Source organism: Zea mays, chromosome 6 (assembly GCF_902167145.1).
Source record: "Zea mays cultivar B73 chromosome 6, Zm-B73-REFERENCE-NAM-5.0, whole genome shotgun sequence".
Lineage (NCBI taxonomy): Eukaryota > Viridiplantae > Streptophyta > Magnoliopsida > Poales > Poaceae > Zea > Zea mays.
The window spans coordinates 56,728,634-56,750,480 of NC_050101.1; the positions used below are offsets into that span (position 1 = coordinate 56,728,634).

General features: G+C 42.4%; 1 pseudogene; it reads left to right on the plus strand.

Annotated features, from left to right (window-relative positions):
• The first annotated feature begins 1,777 nt into the window (after positions 1-1,777).
• On the plus strand, positions 1,778-12,816 carry LOC103631050 (uncharacterized; annotated as a pseudogene).
• Positions 12,817-21,847: the final 9,031 nt, after the last annotated feature.

Sequence of the window (21,847 nt, forward strand, 5' to 3'; positions counted from 1 at the left end):
GCTCGGGGGCGGTGAGCGCGGTGGCGGGGGCGCCGGGAGTGGCGGCGGCGAGCTCAGGAAGAGGACTTAGGCGGCGAGAAGAGGAGTTTGGCGGCGGGCGAATGGACCAGTTTGACCGGTATAAAGGGGGTCGGCGCCAAGGTCTGTGGAGCCAACCCCCCTGACAGGATTTTCGCCGCCGACAAGGGGGTCGGCGCCAAGATCTATGGCGCCGACCCCCTGGAACTCGACACATCAGCTGCCATGTATGAAAATGCTGGCGCCAAAGAAGGTGGCGCCACTATGCGTTGCCTTGGCGCCAATGATGATGGTGCCGAGCAAAGGGTCTATTTTTTGAAATGAAACTGCAAAGGGCATAGTTGTGCAAAAAAACCCTAAAGGGGCTAAAATGCAAAAAAGTTGGTGCGCTGGTATCATGGTTAGTAGTTGTAATCCATTATTAGATTATATCGATATGTCATCTCTGCATACTCTAGTTCTTACCCCATGAGATTCATTATTGGTGCGAGTTCGGTAATGGTGTCACGATTAATGATTTTTGGTGCCGCCACGAAACTGAGAGCCCCTTGTGAATGTACACGCAAGGTTATGCTGCTTGGCGCATGCTGGTATCGAGATCTTTGGTCATGATCCATTATGGAACTACATTAATATGTTATCTTTCGTGGACTTTTCCCTTGAAACAATTTTTGTGTTGTTTGCTGAAAAAAAATCAAAAAACATATGCCATCACTGTTGGATCAAAAGAGTATATAACTCTGATGTATTCCTTAATTAAAATTCTTACCAGTTCCGAAGTCTTCGTAAAAAAATCGAAACCTATTTGTATCTAGTCGTGTGGTAAAATCACCCTTTTCATGTGGGGACTTCTTTCTCTTGATCTTAGTGGCAACTGCACACATGGAACCTTAGGTGTTCTTCTGTCAATCATTGCCTCTATTGTGGCATCTCTAATTAACATAAATATGATACATGCTACACCCATTTGAAATCTTGAAATAATCGTCTTCGCTTGTATCTAGCTTATGCTATCACTGGTATGGACATGAGTTACATGCTTCTTTACTCTTAAAAGTCTTTCGCTCAAATCTCGGGACGAGATTCTTTTAAGGGGGAAGGCTGTAACACTCAGGTGTTTATCTCCTGTTCGATATCGACTACGGACTTAAGTACGGGATATCGATGAATATAATCGTCACTAAATTCTAATCTTCTTCGCCTATTACGATTTTAAATATCTTATCTGCCTCCACTTGTCTGAATCGTCTAAAATAATTTGTGAAACTCGTAGTTAAATAATCGCCTGAAATGTCGAGTCTTATTCTGGTTTGAAATTTATCAACGAAACAAGTATGAATTTGGAAAGCTCAAATCAGCCGTGTGAGTTTGTCCCGAGCAAATTAATTAGAACTCGACGACAAAAGTTTTGATGCGAGATTAGATTGGATCAAGATAATTAGAGCAGATATTGAGTATTCATAATTAATATGTTGCCATGTTTAGACTGCGGGTGAATTATCAGATTTCAAATTAAATCGAATCAAACCTAGTTCAAATTTTATCGCCGGTTTTGTTTGATTCGACCTGTTCATATTTTTTTAGACCCAGATTTCAGAACCCAAAATATGTACATGTTTATTTTGTTAATGGTTTGGAGAAGAAAAATTAAAATTCTCCTTATCTCCCTAAGCCTCGTTTCTTTCTCTCGTTATCTTGTGCACGCCAACTTCTAGTAGCTCCCTCGCGTCGATCTCCTACTGTTACTCACGTTAATTCAATGGAAGACAAGGAAGAAAATCTATATTTTTCTTCTCTACCGCTCAAGCTTCCAGGCTTATCTTCACGCTGCCCTCATCCCCATCGAGCGCAGGACGCTGTTGGCTTCGGCCTGCTGCACCATTTCCTCCCCACAGCAGCCATCTTCCTCACCGCAGCTCCTAGCCCTGAGGACGATGCCCCCTTCCTTCTTTGCAGGTGGCCGACGCTTCCTCTGCTCCTCCATCCCCATCTCGCCCTTTAGCCATGGGCGCCGCCAACCCTGGTGCTCGCCTCTCCCAGTCGTTCCTATCTCCAGTGCTGGCTGTCATCTCCTCCACGAGGTGTCTTCTCCGTCGCCGCTCCCTGCGTGATTCCCTTGGCCGACGCCCTCGACTACTCAGCCATGGAGGTCGCTGCCCCTTCTTTTCCTCATCTCCCTCCATCGGTTCTGAGCTCGGCGCCCCTACTCCTTGCTCCTGTCCCTCCCATGGACGCCGCCCCTCCCTCAGCTCACTCCCTCTAGCCGCAATGGAGCTCGTCCCTATCCAAGTCCGGTTGCCTCTGTTTCCCCCTCTCTCTGTTGGTGGTTGGCGTCCCATCTCCCCTGCGTTAGACGGCTGCCGCTTCGTTCTCGTCGCTGGCGTTCGTCCCTGCTCCAGCTAGTTCTCATGGCCATGCCTCTGTTCCCTAAGTCTGAGCTCGCCCAACTCCCTAGCCATCTCTGCTTGCCCTATCTGTCTCTGTGCGAGCAGCAGCACGCCGGGGCAGACCTATGTCCTTGACGCGCACCAGGTGTTTGATGGGAGGTTTGAACTAGAGTTCATCATTACTTTCCATCCGTGACCCGCAAGTCTTTGCACAGCGATGAGGTTATATTCTTACTTGAGTGTTTTGTCTCTCGGTGTCGATTATAAACTATTAATCATGTGTATATTTGTGTGTTCTTGTGAGGAGAGAAACCCTTGGGACCGATGGTGAAGAAGTGAGGCCCGTTCGACGCTTGCTAAATATTCGGTAGAAAGTTCGAACCAAAAATCATCGTCGATCTCGTGATTTCGAGTTTGGTTTAGTTATGGTGAGCTCTTTCACAATTGATGGTAATTACCTTGTATGGGTGAAGGGAATAAACGTAGTTATTGTGATGGTTATCTTGTTTATGTATATGCGGGGCGTGGACTGAAACACAGGGATAGTGAGGAGCGTTTGAATAGACCAGTACGTATTATTGTGAAGCCACGTTTTCTTGTATTGGCGTTGTTGGGGGCCTTCGGATTCCGAAGGTCCTCAAAAACGTGATTTGACAATGTTTTCTAAGTATGCAAGCAGGTATCTTCGGAATCAGGTTACGGATATACAGAAGCATGGTCAAGACGAAGCTTGACTAGAATGGAAGACGATCATGACGAAGGATGAAACGATCATGAAGCTATGTGCAGAGGAGCTTCGGCATGACAGCAGAAAGGGGATACCAACTTAAAGATGAAAAGCCAAATCAGCCCTCGAAGAATTACTATAGAGTTATTGATAAAAGTAAAGGGCATTAATGTAATTTTATACGGGCTGCGTCCCGTGCCTATAAATAGATGAACAGTATTCCTGTACTGTTCACGCTGACTTGGCATTGGCATCACGCTTGTATCCTTACTTTCCTTCAAGCCGAAGGTACATTTGTAATTTGTCATCATTTATATAAGAAAAATGAATAGAAATAAATCAATAACAATGTTTAAAGTAGTCATGTTATTTTTCCGTATTTTATACATAAATCTTTTTTATCTTTTATTACGATTATGAAGGTATAACCTTCATAACCTTCGTCCGAAATTCATTATGCCCAAGGGGAAATAATGTTTCAAAGGACGAAGGGCTTTAATATTTAATATTGTATGTTGCCTTGTTCTTGATTCATAGCATTTGAGAACAAGTCCCCAACATTGGCGCCCACCTCCGGTGAACTCACTTCTATTTCTCGAGCTTTGAACACCTTCGGCAAGCATCACCTTCGTCATGCCGCCGAAAAAAGCTTCAGCGACAGGGGCTGCTACCCTGCAGCCATTGGACCCCAATCAGGACGTCCTTTCTCTTAGGGAGGCCCGAAGCCAGAAGAGGAAGGCTGCTAGTCCAACGCCTCCGGAAGATGACTTGGATCAGGAGATCCAAAACCTAGAGATCCTTCAGCAACAGGTGCAACGAAAGAAGGAGAAGATGGCTCGTTTAGCTGACCTTCAGAGACAGATAGATGAAGCTTCCGAAGAGGTTCGTCATCTTGTTCAAGATGACCAGAACCGAAGACCTCCGCGCAGAGAGCTTCATCAGGAAGGCTTCTACAATGAGGACGACTGGTATGAAGATTTCCATCATGGAATTTTAGCTTTCGATGATGCTTCTCCATTATCAACAGAATTGCAGGCTACACCATGGCCTCAGTCTTACAAGACACCCCAGCTCCCCATGTACGACGATCATACAGACCCGAAGCAATTCTTGATGAGCTATGAAGCAACCATATCTTCGTATGGTGGCAATACTGCAGTCATGGCAAAGTCTTTTGTCATGGCCGTCAAGAGTGTCGCTCAGACCTGGTACTCCTCTCTCCGGCCAGGGACAATCACCTCTTGGCAGAAGCTGAAGGATATGTTGATAACCAGCTTCCAAGGGTTTCAGACGAAGCCAGTTACTGCTCAAGCTTTATTTCAGTGTACTCAGGACCACGAAGAATACCTCCAGGCATATGTCCGAAGGTTTCTGCGTCTAAGGGCACAAGCGCCAATAGTGCCCAATGAAATTGTCATTGAGGCCATGATGAAGGGGCTTCGGCCGGGATCTTCAGCGCAATATTTTGCCAGGAAGCCACCACAAACTTTGGAGAAGCTGCTTCAGAAGATGGACGAGTACATCAGGGCCGACAATGATTTCCGCCAAAGAAGGGAGGAGGCATTTAGGTTCTCTGAAATGACCAGGGGCTTCGGAGGAAGATTTCATACGAGGCATGTCAGGTCAATTCATAATTCCACTCAAAGTGATGATAGAGGGAGCCAACAACAAAGGCCACAATACTCTTCGCAAGCTTTGGGACAACAGCAAAGCTCTGTTCGGCCGCCAGCGCCAAGGGGCAGAGGCGCCAGGGGCTTCGGGGGAAGATTTGGGGATCAGCCAAGAAGAATTTACTGTCTATTCTGTGGTGAAGACAAGGGCCATACCACCCGGATGTGCCACGTCACCATCCAGAAGCAAAAGGAGATAGCAGAAGCTGTAGCACAACAGAGTCAGCCGAAGCAGGTCATGCACACTGCTTCGTACCATTCGCCTTACATCCCAGAATATGTAGGCAATCACTCTGCAGCTTCTGTTGCTTCGGCAAGTCAACCCCAAGCATCTTGGCAACAGCCTCCACCGCCACCACCAACGCAGCGAGGACAGCAGCCAGAAGGGAGTCAGCACACTCACCTTCAGAGGGACTTCAGAGAGGAGTCCGAAGCTCGCACAGTCAATAGCACTGTGCCAGAGTCGAAGCACATTTACTGATAAATATCCTACCTCGACAGCAGTTTTTTCGCATTTTTACATTCAGTATTACTTTTTTGTTAATAAGGAACAATTATGGGAAGTCTAAGTGTCTTTTATCGTTTTTCAATTTCTTGTAACAGTTTCGTCTTTTACCATAATAAAAATATGTCTTCTCCATAGGCTTGAGTTGCCGAAGCATACGAATTTATGGTGCCATGAAGGACCTTAGTATTATCAAAAATTTGTTCTAAGGGACACAGTGCAATTTATTCAAAGCAGTAAAAAGTCGTTCCTAAGGGAACACAGTGTAAGTTTTTTGAGCCTACAGCGAAAAGTCAACGCTGATTCCGCCGAAAGTAAAAGGCGAAGAAGCTCCTAAGGGAGGCTTACAGCGAAAAGTCAACGCTGATTCCGCCGAAAGTAAAAGGCGAAGAAGCTCCTAAGGGAGGCTTACAGCGAAAAGTCAACGCTGATTCCGCTGAAAGTAAAAGGCGAAGAAGCTCCTAAGGGAGGCTTACAGCGAAAAGTCAGCGCTGATAAAAAACAATGTGTGCTTTATCGCAGGGATGTGTGTATTTTCGGCACAAATATCATTTTGCATAACATAACATCATCACATCATTTCGCATAACATAAGCATCATACAACATATTGCATGTGGAACAAGAAGGGGATACAGTATCGATCTTCGGAGAATGTTTTGAAAAAGAGAAAATCATGCTAAGGCACAAGATAAATTGAGAAGAAGTGTAGCTTCATTAGAGAGGCAACATAAAACTTTTTTATAGCTTCGGAGAATATTTCACGAAGCTTGGATATTCTTCACCAGAGAAGTATGGAAATTCTTGTGATATATAAAAGATTTTCTTCACGAAGCATGAAAAGAAGGGAAGGTGTTTTTTCGCCGAAGGCTCAAAAAATGGTATGTATGCAAAATTTCATGCATTGTAAAGAATTGAACTATAAATAGATTATATATTACATTCAAAGTTACAATGTATTACACATATTATATTTCAAACATTTTTACAATAGCATCTAATCCTCCTTAAGAACTATTTCTGCGACTTCGTTCAATAGCTGATCGACAACCTTGTCCATGATGGCTTCGGCCATTTTTCTAATTTCATCGTCCCCCTTCGGGTGGGGGCCCGGAGATGCCTCAGCAGGTTCTGAGGGAGGAGAAGATACGGCTATATTACTATTACAAACCGCGAACAAAGTCTGGAATAAAAAATTATAACAAAATAAAAACCACTAGTTAATACCTATTTGTCCTTCGGGCTCTGCGCTTTTCTCAGCAGCCTCTGCTATCTTCCTAGCATCATGGATGCCTTTTTCGCTTCTTTGAATGATCTTTTGAGCCATTTCTCGGCCACCATTGTCCCAAATATCGGTGAAAATTTTTCCACCAACCAGGCTTGATTCGGCTGAGGGGTCCTTTATGTCTTCGGAGGACAAGGCGGTTTCGGTTTGCGCTAAAGATTTCACATGATTACAGCCTTTTCTTTCCGTCGCAATCCCCTTGGCGCCTGAAAAAGCGCATATGTCTCTGCGGCTATTCAAGATTTCTTTGAAGGCCTCAGCTTCGTGACTGATCCATTCAATAGGGCCTTCTGGATTTCCCCTTGTGAAATTCTCTTCGCTAGAGAACGCGCCGACGCTGGTGAAGCTGGATTTTATCTTCTTAACACACTCTATGGATTTATCATAGTATCTTTTCTTGGAAGCACGAAGCTCTTCAACATTTACTTCCAAATGATTTGCCCATTGATCACTAAGTTCTTGTTTTGTTTCTTCTAGTATGTGTTCTTCTTTAGCCCTGGCCAGTTGTTTCTGAAGATCCTGAATTTCGCGTTTTTGGGCTTCAGTTTGAGCCTTAGAGGTAGCTTTGTCTTCCTTTATTTTATCCACTAGTGTAAGCAGAATTTTATCTTTTTCCAAAGCTTCGTTCCTCAGCTTGATAACCTCTGCTCGTAGGTTGTTGAAAGCAATATTATAACTTTCATCTTCAGCATTCTTTTGTGCTCTCAAAGCGTTGCTTAGTATTAAACCCTATATGAAAAAAGAATTACTATAAGAATAAAAGAATGATTCAAAAATTGTAAATTTCCAAATATACAATTTTCACACCTTCAGACTATTATATGCAAGGCTATCCGCAAGATCGTCCTTCGTCATAGCGTAGAGTCCAGCTTCAAGCTTCGGAAACCCCATGCTTCTAGCCATCTCCCGGCAGACAGATAATTCTTTATTGTCAGGGAGGCAGTATAGGAAGTCATCATCGTCTGTCCCATTGAACACTAGCGCCCCCTTCGGATATTTTAATTCTCTGGCATAGTGATTAGCTTCATAAATCTCTTCTTCAGATAATTTCTTCCCCGAAGCATGTCGCACAATGTAATTGCGTATGGTGGAAGGTGCTTCGGGGGCGGCAGTGTCAATTTCTTCAACCAAAATCGGCTCTGACATTTTTTCGGCTGCCTTTGTAACCTTTGTTTCTTCGGTTTCCAAAGGTTGTTCCTTGGTGGGCTCTGAAGGCCCAGCTTCAGCTTCAAGTTGTTGCTTCGAAGCTTCAGCAGCAAAGGCTTCAGTAGACACTTCAGAAGTTTCAACAGTTTTTTTTGGAGTTATGCTTGAAGATTTAATTGTCTCCAAAACATCTAACACATTAACCATCCTTTTTCTTTTCGGGGTCACTGTTGGACCCTTCTGGCTTTTTCCTGTCTCAATCTTTGCTGAAGGACTTAAAACTTCTGATGTTTTTGCTTCTTCAGTCCTTGGTCCTTCCATCTTTTCTGTTGCTGGCACTTCGGCCAACTCTTCGATTTCTGGCAGCAGAGTTGATTCTTTAGCTTCGGTGGCCGAAGAGGTCTCACCGGCGAACTCAGACACTGTGGCCAGTTCAATATAACGTGGCCGGTGTGTGAGAACCTTTACCCTTTTCCTCTTCGGCGCCAGCTCACTAGGAGCAGCTGAAGTAGTCTCCTTTGCAGAGGAAGTATTCTTTCTTTTTTGACCCCACACTGGATAATGGTAGTCAGGGTAGACGAACCCAATTGCGTCAAATACTCGGTTCAGCCTCTTCTTCTTTCGGCCTCTGAAGGCTGCTGACAATGCAGTATCTTCAGCCTTTGAATATACCCCAAGCAGTTCATCACTTACAGTTTCAATGCTTTTTAGCCAGTCATCATCTGGCTCAACGAATTTGTCTCCGAACTTAAATGTGTATTTCAGTCTGACTAGTCCACCTTCGTCAGTCTCTTTAATGGTCTCCTGCGGCATTTCCCATTTTTCCACAAGTGGCCATACTGTGAAGGCAATGTGTTCTTGGACCAAATCCCTCGTCCCAATAAAAGAGCAAACAACACCGAAGGCTCTCTGGCACTCTTCGGCTGCTTCATTCATTTCCACCTTCGGCCTCCGCAGGCCGAAGCGTTGCCAGATGGGACACATAATGATTTTCTTTATATCTTCTCGTGATTTCAAGTCATTCTTCACGTAAAACCATTCCGTCATCCAGTCGCCAGGCCACCTCTTTCGAAAAGTCGGCACGGGGCAGCTTGACCCAGACTGGGAGCCGAAGCTGTAGCAGCCAAAATTGTTGTGATATTGTTCCTTACCCCAGGGTTTTCTTTCGTACAACAGTTCATGTATGTTGCAGAAGCTTTTCGCATCAGGTTCCAAGCCTTGGCTTCTCGCGGCCCACACGAAGATATTCATCCTTATGATTGCTTCGGTGGTAAGTTGGTGAAGGTAGATTTCAAATATCTTTAGCACCTCTACAACAAAGATGCTTAAGGGAAATCATAGTCCAGCTTTCAAGAAGCTTCGGAATACCACGACTTCATTTTCCTCAGGAGTTGGACAAGTCTTCTCTCCTTCATCAGCCCTCACAACGGACAAGTCCCGGAAATATCTGCCCTCATGTTGACAAGATGATTTTCTTTAATACTTGATTTGCCAAAAACCGCATGGCTTGGTCACCAAGGTCGATCTTCAGAGTCTTCACCACCACTATCCACATCATAGCTGTCACTGTCACCAGTATCTTCAGATAAACCCTCCAAAATTTCTTTAGTAATCTTCTCTGTATTAGTCTTCAACATTGATTGAAGAAAACCTAGATGCATCTCCTCAGAAAGACTTAGCTTCGAATCACCAACAGCTTTCTTATCTTCAGACATCCTTGCAAACGCTGAGAAAGTGCTCTCTAAACCGAAGCTTTAAAATCTAAAAGGCCAAGCAAGTGTTGTTGCGTGTAGGCTAAAAGTTGGGTGAGTAAAAGCAGTTGGCAAGAGAGCATACCAAATAAACTCGGGATGAGCTCTTATTTATACGCCAGAGCGTTGAAACTGGAGGGCCCCGCTTGTCGAAGACTGTTGCTATTCTAGCAAAGAGAAGGTGTTTTTTCGGACCTTCGGCTTAAGGCCTTCGTCCATATCGCAATATGAATTTATCATTACAACAAATTAATATTGCGAGGGGCTACTGTTGGGGGCCTTCGGCTTCCGAAGGTCCTCAAAAACGTGATTTGACAATGTTTTCTAAGTATGCAAGCAGGTATCTTCAGAATCAGGTTACGGATATACAGAAGCATGGTCAAGACGAAGCTTGACTGGAATGGAAGACGATCATGACGAAGGTGAAACGATCACGAAGCAATGTGCAGAGGAGCTTCGGCATGACAGCAGAAAGGGGAAACCGACTTAAAGATGAAAAGCCAAATCAGCCCTCGAAGAATTACTATAGAGTTATTGATAAAAGTAAAGGGCATTAATGTAATTTTATACGGGCTGCGTCTCGTGCCTATAAATAGATGAACAGTATTCCTGTACTGTTCACGCTGACTTGGCATTGGCATCACGCTTGTATCCTTACTTTCCTTCAAGTCGAAGGTACATTTGTAATTTGTCATCATTTATATAAGAAAAAATGAATAGAAATAAATCAATAACAATGTTTAAAGTAGTCATGTTATTTTTCCGTATTTTATACATAAATCTTTTCTTATCTTTTATTACAATTATGAAGGTATAACCTTCATAACCTTCGTCCGAAATTCATTATGCCCAAGGGGAAATAATGTTTCAAAGGACGAAGGGCTTTAATATTTAATATTGTATGTTGCCTTGTTCTTGATTCATAGCATTTGAGAACAAGTCCCCAACAGGCGTAATTGCGTGGGTATGAAATAGTTACGTCGTGTGAAGTCTAGGTTGATATGCAAATTGTGTGAATCATTGGATGAAGATATATGCATAGTATAATTAAAAAGGGAGCTCTTCTATGTGATGATATAATGTATAGAATGTGCTTGGATGAATATAGGTGCAGCCATAGTGTGCTTAAATTGATTCTTTGTTTGCATGATATGAGATTAGGCTTAAAATACTAGGTTATGTGAAGTAAATGGATTCATCGCTATAAAATAGCAGAAATCTATATATGCGATTAGAAAGTGTCAAACACATGATAAGTGTAGAAAGTATATATGAGTAAATTGAATGTTGGCTGTTTGGACTGTGTCCAGTTTTAGTATACAGGTAGTTGAGTGAAGTAAACATTTTTTTCTGTAGAAATGTTATATATAAAAGTTGTAGCCCACTTCTTTATCTTGCTTGTTTAAAAGATATGATTTTCTTAAGTCCAGTTTCAGAATCTGTCCAAATTCTGTACAGGTTTCGAAAATTGGATTGTTTGGCTGAGTTAAACTGAGAATCAGTCATTAGTAATTATAGGAGAATTGTAGTACTTTCCTTAAGCTTTCCCACAAATTTTGGATCACCCTTTTTAGTGATCTATAAATTAAGTTACAGCTATTTGAGTAAGGATCTCTGAATCTGTCCAAATTTGGACAGCAGAGCCTTTCCCCTGTCTTTTGACTTTGGTATGTATTGAATTAACCTGTGATATTTATAAATGAATTGTAGACAATTCTACTAGCTTTCTAAAAAGTTTAGGATCACCTGATTTGGATACCTGAAACTCCAGCTATGAAGTTTTGAAGTAAGTAGTAGAATTCTGTCCAAATCTGGACAGAATTTATCTTTAGCACTGTTTGACATTTCTAAAGGTCGAATCTTGTTCTGATGATAATACCAAAGATGTAGAGAATTTTATAAGCTTTCCAGAAAGTCCTAGTTTACTATTTTTGGATGCATATTTTGTGAGTTATGAACAAAACATTTGACTATTGTGCTGCTGTCCAGAAAAATCTGCATGTGGTAAAGTGATTGTTTGGGGTCATTCTTGTTTGGCTTGATAGAATTAGTTAATTTTTGATTGTTGAAGACTGGTTGAATATAGTGGTGATAGTAATCCATGCTATGCTTTAGTAGTATGATATTCTTTGTTAATGACCGGTTAAATACCTTAGATAAATATTTATTAGTGCAGTATAATTCATCTTCATGTGGGTATATATATTACTTGTTGAATTCGAATGTAAACTAGAATGGGTTACGTCTTCTGGTATATCTCCGTATTATTTCCAAACCAGTATATTCATATATTCATCTTGTTAGATAGTACACTTAGATTTTAGACAATAATATATTGATCTCTAATGTACCATTTAAGTTTAGAAGGCTAGCTGTAATGCTTCTGTCCTTATTCTAAGATAGGTTCTATCAGTATTGTTATACTTCTTTGGTTTATTTGAACACGATAATGCTTTACTAGTAGTCTTTATACTAAATGTTTAGTGAACAATTAGATACCTTGATTTGATGTTGCTTGCTGCCCTGAGTGTCTAAAAACGAGTAGTATCAATAAGCCGATTTCAACTGAAACATGAGAACTTTGTGATGGTTAGTGCACATAAGTGCTTTAAATCTTCAATTTGTTGAGCCTGTTGTTTTACAGAATACTAGGCTATTTGACAATGTTTTGGGTGTAGAGTTAGAGGTGTCTAGTGTTTATGCATACAAGTGTTTTAGGCCTTTAAGTTAAGATAATTTTTATTCCATAGAATTCTATGCTTGTTAATAATGAGTTGTTCATTAATACTAAGAGTGGTGTTAATCCTTCGGTAGGATACTCTAGTTCATGAGATTAAGATTTACGTGCAGCCTTTTGAGGCTTGATGCTTGAGTTAAAGAAGCGAGATTATGGTGTTTAGCCATTTATCGATGTCTAGCGTTTACTTATGGGTGTTGTTTGCGCCTCACCATTAAGTGTTAAGCTTTCTACTGTAGCATTGTTTATCTTGTGCTATTCCTGCTCATAATCATTCATGTGCATTATTATATCATTCAGGTTCGTTACACGTGATGCGGAGGACAAGTGCCGAGTTGATCTCAAAATGATGATGGTGAACGAACCAGCGGAATGGATGATCTGATCAAGTGCTAGGATGGAAGATGCTCACCAAGTGGTCATCATCTAACCACACTAACATAGTGTTATCCCAGGCAAGCCCCGTTGCATTTGCCACCTCCTTGTTGTTATAAAACTTTTATCACTTATATGCTGCATTAGGTGATAGGAGTTGAGTGATGAAACAATTGATGCTTTGCCATTCCTTGGAATTCGATTACTATTCCTTGATACCTATTTTATAAAAAGAACTGATAACGCTTATCCCTGCTTAGAACTGAAAAATCGTTTGTTTTTAAAAAAAGAACGATGTGGAACACTGTTATGGGCTTTTTGTTTCAAAAATCAAAGCAAACTTATGGTGATGATTCCCCTTTGGCCGGAGTGGGTTCATCATTCGGAAAAGAGTACCCCTGCCGGGTACCAAAAATGGGAGAATAGTTGGAATAAATCTAGACCAGACGTTGAGCAGGAAAGGTCGCCCGTCTGTGTCGCTTAAGGACCGTTCTGATTGTTGGCCTGTTGATCTAGGACCCTTTAACTGGCCACATGCCTCATCATGCGTAAGCTTTGCCTCGGTCGGACCAATACCAGAACAGCTCGCACGCACTGGGAGTGTTGAGATGGCGAGAGTAGCTTGTACCCTCCGTGGCAAGAGACTGGAAGGTGTGGTGTTGTACTCTCAGAAACATGGCGGGCACCATGGCGAGAGTAACGTGTACCAACCAGGCCAACGGCTGGACGGTGGAGTGCTATGCTCTCGGGTCGCTTGAACCCGTTCTGGTCTTGAGAAACCCGGTGGCGAGTTGACATATGCAAGGGTTAAGTGCTACATATGTCATGTGGTTGGAGATCCCCAGCTAGGTATTAATCGATTCGATTCGCCGAACTTCTCGGATATGAAGACTGGATCTTCGACCCTCATCATAGATAACAAGTGAAACTAAAGCTGCTAAAATGAATCTAGTGTAGGACAAGTGAATGATCTTGATTAGGAAAATCTAGATTCAGGAAAAGTACTTAACTGGTGAAGTAAAAGCTTGGCATAAGGATCCACTACTAGTAAGCTTTTCTGCAAAAATGAGTCTTTGAAATTTGATAAGCTTTACCTTGATTCCCAATAAACCAGCATACCCTTGAGAGTCTTTTCTTTAGTCGGGTAAGTCTTGCTGAGTAATTGCGTACACATGGTTTTTCCCCTGTTGTTTTTCAGGTTATAAGTTTGTTCTGTTGTGGATGGTGCTAAGTGTCGGTGGGCTCGGCCTTTCTTATAAAAGTATATCCCATCTTTAGCTTCTTTATTGAGGATTGTCACTTAAGCTAGCATGTATTTGAAAACCTATAAATGTTTTATACATTTTAAATTGTAATTTTTTTGAATTACTTTCTTTTGTAATCACTCTGATGATATATATTGTAATCTTGTTATAACTTGTAAATGTTGTAACTTGTAACCATTTTGTAATAAAGATTTTCCGCTGCAAATGTTGGTGTGTGATTTGTGTTTACTTAATCCTGTGATCTTGGCGGTAAGTCGTTTATCTGGGGTCCTCGGGGCACTCGGACAGATCCTGTTAAGTTGTTTGGTGCACATGCGTAGCCATCTGAGGTCTTTGAGACAAGGATAGGTGCATGTGGCCCCGATAACTTGGGAGGTTCTGCGACAACTGCCTTCTCGACTAGATATGTCACGGAACCTCCCATGGTATTAGGCCCACCTACAGATGTCCTTGTCCTAAGGACCTCGGACAACCATGCAGGTGTGCATAATCACTTGACAAGATCAGTTATCTGTATCATCATCATATCACCGAAGAGCGCTTCACCCATCAGGCACACATTACACACATAATTGGAGTAATGAATAAGCGGAAAAGGATTACAATAACATAATTTACATTCATATAAAATATAGAGAGAGTATTTATTACATAACGGGTGTTCGAGTGCAGCACTTAATAGTACATAACTCGGAGGCAAAACATCCTCCCGCCAACAAGTTTACTGATTTTCCTCCTGCTTTGGCACCACCTTTGAGCAGAAACAGCAAAACTCGGCTGTTTCATCACCTACAACAACATGGGTTCAAAAACCCTGAGTACAGAGTGTACTTTCGCAAGTCTTACCCGACAAAGAAAAAAGACTTCTCAAGGATATGCTGGCTTGTGGGAATCAAGACAAAGTTGATCAATAATCAAAGACTCTGTATGCAGAAAAGCTTACTAACAGTGGATCCTTAAAAATCCATTTTTAGTATCAGGTTAAGTAATTACCTGTATCTAGAGTTCTTTCTATCCTAGATCAAACACTTGGCCTACATTAGTCGTCTTTTTATCATCCCTTCACTTCACTGGATTGCTACGTGTAAGTAAGTGACCAAGTCTTCATGTCCGAGAAGTAACGGCGATCCGAATTAATTAATACCCAGCTGGGGATCTCCAACCACACGATATATGTACCACTTAACCCTTGCATATGTCAACTCGCCCCGGGTTTCTCAAGACCAGAATGGGTTCATGCCAACCGAGAGCACAGATACACCACCGTCCAGCCTCTTGCCATGCAGGGTACACACTACTCTCGCCATCTCTCCTCTCCCATTGCGTGGTAACCTTTCTGGTATTGGTCCGGCCGAGGCAAAGCTTACCCATGACGAGGCATGGGTCCTTGGTCAGCAGGCCCACATCGGCTCGGTCCTTAAGCGACTCAGACGGAGACACTACATCGAGACTTCCTTCTCGTGTAAGTCACCCGCCCAGTCTCATCTTTATCATTTATAACCCAAAGTTTAGTACCTGACAGAGGTACATCTTTTCAGATGTTGAACCCATCATGGCCACGATGGATTCATCATCAAGTCTTTTCTTTGAAAACTTCCCATCCCATATGAAGCATCACCTTTTGTTTAAGACAAAACATTTTGTTTTCTAAAGCAAAGCTAAGCATCAGAAATATTTAAGTAAAATAGGTATCAAGGAATGGTAATCAGTTCCAAGGAAGGAAATGAAGCAATTGTTTAGCACACAACTCCTATGACCTAATGCATCATCTCAAGTGATAAAGAGTTTTAAAACAACAAGGAAAGGGTAAACGCACCGGGGCTTGCCTTGTGTTGCAGGAGGTTCCGGGTCTGTCCCACAGATGTCAAAATAGAAGTTGTTCTCAACCGATGGATTCTCATCTTGCGGGACAACTTCTTCTTCGACTACAGCCACTTCTTCGTTTTCTATACATAACAATACATACACATGAATGCTTATGTGATGCTATGATATGCAAGTATATAATAGAAACATACTAGGTTGTATCTTGAATACAACTTTCCTTCACGGTACACACTAGTCACTAGAGTTTCTTGAGTTCGTATTCTATCATTACTAGGCAATTAAACCCTAGGAGGCTAGCTTATTAGGTTTGGGACCAAACAATGTCCAAATTATTTCAAACTCCACCCAAGGGCTTTAATCATCAAACTAGGTTTACCCAAAAAGTTTTACTATTTTTGGAGCTACAAAATTAATTTTAAAATTCTAAAAGGCTAGGTTTAGGCATCTTTAAATGCTAAATAATTGCAGGTTTGGACTAAAAATCTTGGAACTATTTTTTATAAATACTAGATGAATTTAGGAGTCTAGCAAAATTGGTCCCATAATTTTACCATTTTTCTAGAACTTCCTACAATTTTCCATGTCAGGTAGAAAAAGGAAAAAGGAAAACAATGGATAGTACTGGGCTCAAACTAGCCCAATCCGGCCCACGACCAGGCAAAACGCGTCCGCATTGGTAATTTTGCGCAGGGACCCTCGGTGATTTGAAAAACCGGTAAAGAGCCCGCGATACTGTTTCTCTTTCTCGCTGACATTTGCGGATAAACCCTGGAGTTTCTGTTCCTTCTCCAACTCAATCCCTGGCAACGACGCGCTCACCCACCGGCCATCTCTCACGGGAACTCGCCCCAAATGGCGATGCCTGACGAAACCGAGCACTCGATCGAAATACCCAAACCCAGGCGAGCCTAGACCATGCTCTAATCGAGCTAATCCGGCTGGATTCTCCTATCTATGACGACGGCGAAAACTGTGGGCGGGCCGAGTCGATCCCTGCGATGAGGCGCGGTAGCGTTCGAATTCTAAGTATGGGGAGCATCGTCACACCAAAAGGAAGCTAGAACATATCGTAATTGGGCTAAAACTACCTTAGGCGACGCTGGCCACAGAAGAGCTCTCCTCGGCAGCGAGTTTGGCTGATTTGGGGCAAAACCAAAATTTGCAGTGTACAGTGGCTAATTGGAGGCGAGAGTTGGTGTTCGGGTTTTGTAATAAGCTAACAGAGCTAGCTGTGCACTCAATTTATAGCATCTGCAAGCGGTGGCTCCGAATTTGGAAAAGGGAAGCTTGCGGCCGGAGAGGTGGGTGAGTCACCGAAGCGAAACTACTGTGGCGTTCACCATGGCAATGAATCAGGCGATAGACGAGGTATCTACAGCGGTCTACTGCGATGTGTTATCGCTCCCAAATACATGGCGTCCAGGCGGCAAGCGTCGAACTCCGGCGATGGTCATCTCGACTGGTCGCAGGGAAAGTGGGTACGACGGCTAGCTCACGGCATCATCCGCGGTCAAGATCTTTCACCCGCCACGGTTATCCACTTCAGATAGGCACGAATCACGGTGGCCGGCATGAATCACGGTGCAAGCTCACTGGCGGTGACAGATTCACTGAATCAGTGATCTGGTTCAGTTACTGTACAATCTGAATCACATTCAGCTTGTTCTGACAGAGCAAGTTTAGGAGCTCTTTTCACAAATTTTTATGTAATAACCCACCAATCTATCTGTAGCAAAGTTGATCTCCTACAAACCATCTTTGATTTTATTATATTAACCTCGATCAAACATCCACTGGATCTTATTTGAAATTGCTCTCAAAGTTTGTCCCAGTTCACTGTCAGTCGAGCTTCAGCTTCAGGGATGACTGACAGCATGACTTTAGGTCCATTTATCTCCCATTTTCATACAGCACCAAGGCTCAGTCATTTAATCAAACTTGTACCCCTATAGTACCTCTATAAACTTATTGCAATAACCTAGGGCAAAATCTTCCTGGATTAAGAAATACAAGGTTACAAACCTTGCCCAATGTCACTAATTTTACGGTTTAAGCCATAGGGTGGTATTAGGGCTTTTTGCAAATTACTCCCTTATGCTCCATATTACTTGAAAATCTTCTAATGTAAAAGTTGTTTGGTTTTTGATACTATACCACTTTGATATAAACATTTTGGTCCAAAAGTGCCTAGAAATCAAAATCACCATATAGGGCACAAATTAGGGTTTCTAGGGTTCTCTTTAGGGTTTTGAGTGCTCTAGGGTTTATGTGCCACTCAAATCCATCAAATTTAGTCCCTTATGAACATTTCCAATAACTTTGAGGTAATACTCAATTTGGCCTCACACATGCCCCTATACCCCAAACCCATGGTTCAATACCCTATTCTAGGGTTACGAAGCATTTCAAGTTACCACATCACATTTGCTTTGAAGTTTTAGCCTAGTGGATGCATTCTAGGTGTAACAAACATAATGAAATGTCAATGCATATGATGTCATGCTCAAGTTTTAGTTCTTATAACACCAGGGGTGTTACATCCTTCCCCCCACAAAAGAATCTCGTCCCGAGATTTAAGGTCTTAGGGTAAGTAATGAAAAAGGAAACACGTCACAACTTTATTTCCTTATTTATCTTATAGAGCAGGGGGTGGTATGGGGCTTGTTCCAACTTAACAATAAGGTATACAAATCTTACAGGTTACATGAAGCTAAAAACTTAGGAAATTTTTTCTCTAAGAAATCTTGAGTTTCCCAGGTAGCTTCGTCTTCAGTGTGTTGGTTCCATTGTACCTTATAGAACTTGAGAGTCCTCCTTCCTTCGAGTGATTCTGTCCTTTTGATCCAGAACTCGAATGGGATCTTCCGAATAAATAAGGTCTGGTTCCAAAGTAACATCCACCACATCTATGGTTCGATCAGGAATCTGAAGGCATTTCTTTAACTGGGATACATGGAACACATTATGTACCACAGACAATGATTCGGGCAGTTGAAGTCTGTACGCCACTGGCCCACATCGCTCAAGAATGGGAAACGGCCAATATATCGGGGTGCCAATTTTCCTTTTACCCCAAACTGGTTAACACCCTTCATCGGTGATACTTTCAGTTATACATGATCCTCGGCTTGAAAGACCAAAGATCGGCGTCATTTATCCACATAGTTTTTCTGCCAAGCTTGAGCTTCTTTCAAGTTGTGTCTTATCCGTTGAACTTTTTCCTCTATTTCTTTAACCAAGTCAGGCCTGAAAAACCACCGTTCTCCGGGTTCTGACCAATTTAAGGGTGTTCGGCATCATCGCCCGTACAGTGCTTCAAACGGTGCCATCATAATACTTTTTTGGTAACTTTTATCATAAGAAAATTCTGCCAATGACAGACAATCATCCCATTTCTATGTAAACTCCAGGACACATGCTTGTAGCATATCTTCAAGTATCTGATTTACCCTCTTAGTTTGCCCACTAGTCTGAGGATGATAGGCCGAACTGTGGAGCAATTTAGTGCCTAGAGATTTGCGCAGCTTACTCCAGAACTTGGATACAAATTGCGGTCCCCGGTCCGACACTATCGTATTCGGAACTCCATGCAAACTGAGAATACGAGCAATGTATAACTGAGCATAAACAACAACTGGGTGATCTGTTTTAACAGAAAGAAAATGTGCTATCCTTGTGAGCCGATCAATTATGACCTAGATAGAGTCAAATCCTTTAGTTGTCCTGGGTAACCCCACAATGAAATCCATACTAATATCTTCCCATTTCCAGGTTGGGATGGGCAAAGATTGTAATGGCCTAGCAGCCTTCATATGTACTGTCTTGACACGTCTGCAAGTGTCACACTTTGCCACATAGCGTGGAATTTCAATCTTCATTTTAGTCCACCAATAATGTTGCTTCAAGTCTTGATACATCTTAGTGCTTCTAGGATGAATGGAATACCGACTAAGACGAGGTTCGTCCAAGATTTGTTGGCGGCCTTCAACATCCTTTGGCACTACTATGCGATCTTTAAACCATATTACTCCTTGATTATCTTTCCTGAAACAATTTGCCTTGCGGGCCTCCATTTTCTCATGAATATATTTCATACCCTTATCTGTTCTTTGAGCATCAATAATTCTTTGTAGAAGAACTGACTCAAGCTTCAATTGCGTCAAAGTTCCTTATTGTACTATCCCCAGATTTGATTTTTCCATTTCTTGACATAAAGTGGTGTCAGGTGTTCTTACTGTAAGATAATGACAAGAAGCCTTGCGACTTAAAGCATCTGCCACCACATTAGCTTTTCCTGGGTGATAATGAATTTCCAAGTCATAATCTTTGATTAGCTCGAGCCACCTTCTTTGTCTCATGTTTAGCTCAGACTGGGTGAAGATATACTTCAAACTTTTGTGATGTGTATATAAATGGCATATATTCCCTAGTAGATAATGACGCCAAATCTTAAGGGCATGAACTACTGCAGCCAATTCCAGATCATGGGTTGGATAATGTTCTTCATGTCGGTGCAACTGCCTTGAGGCATAGGCTATTACTCGTCCTTCTTGCATCAGGACACATCCAAGTCCACTGCCTGACGCGTCACAGTACACATCAAAAGGTTTTTCAATATCCGATTGGGCCAAAACCGGTGTGGTGGTCAACAACACTTTTAGCTGCTCAAAGGCCTCGTTGCATTTAGAGGACCAATCAAACTTTGTATCATTCTTAAATAACCTAGTAATGGGTTTAACAATTTTGGAGAAATTTGGAATGAATCTACGGTAATAACCAGCCAATCCAAGGAAACTCCGAACTTGATGCACTGTAGTAGGTGAGTTCCATTCCAGAATATCCTTGACTTTGCTGGGATTGACCGCAATCCATTTGGAAGACAAAACATGTCCAAGAAATTGGATTTCCTCCAACCAGAATGCACATTTGCTAAATTTGGCATATAGTTGATGTTCCCTTAAGCGCGTTAACATGATCCGCAGGTGTTTGGCATGCTCCTCCTCATTCTTAGAATAGATCAAAATGTCATCAATGAAGACCACCACAAACTTGTCTAACTCGGGCATGAATACCGAATTCATCAAGTATGTGAAGTGGGCTGGAGCATTTGTTAATCCAAATGACATAACCAAGTATTCAAATAACCCATACCGAGTGGTGAATGCTGTGGCAGAACCACCCGAATTATTCCAGCTTAAGTGCCTAAGTCACGCCTCAGGGGCTGTAACACACTTAAATCGGAATAACCCGTCAGTCCTTCAGATCTAGTCTGATAGAGCCACTTAACCAGGATCAAATTCCACAATCTCACTCGAAGGTGAGTCACAGAAGAAATACAATAAAACAGGAAACCTCAAATTAAGTACTGAGTTATTACATAAATCGGAGTTTTTGAGTAGCAAATAAGAGTTCACAAAATAAAGTGCAGCGGATAATCGATGTCGTCGGTAATGAGGATAGGGGCAAGGCCTAGCCCACTATTCCTCATGCTCCTCTCCTACCGGAGCAACATCCCACTCGACCGTCCAACCCGGTGGCAGGGTGGTAGGCCAAGTCACACCATCAACCATTTCCTGAATGGTACCTGCAAAAATGGTGCCACAAGCAAGGCTGAGTATACTAATACTCAGCTAGACTTAACCGGTGTGAGGAGTCTACTCCTCTACCTCTAGACTATGCAGCTGTTTGGCTGAGGGGTTTGGTTTGCCAAAAGCACTAGCTGTTTCTAAAATCAATTTTTAGCTTTTCAAATTCTATCATTATCAACTTAGCTAGGTTTGCTCCTTCTAAGCATTCATGATAGCAATCAATTAGTTCAATCAACAAGTTATCTCATATAACCACATTTCACTTCTTACTCGATGCAGTACAAGGAATCAAGCAGTCTCATTAGCTGCGAGAAGCAGACGATTCGAATCGAGTTTTAACCTTGTAAGGTAAACCTAAACACACGGCATGTCAGGGTACTCCGACCCCACACATGACAACCGTCCCCATCGATTCCCCGTTCGCGTCCAGGCCTCACCGCCTTGGCATACAATGCTCCACTGACCCCGGCTGCCGCCGTGCAGTGACCGCACTTGTACCCACCATAGCTAGCATGGGAGACCCAGTCTTAGGTCGCATGAGGGATAAAGTCTGCGCCCGGCTTCAAT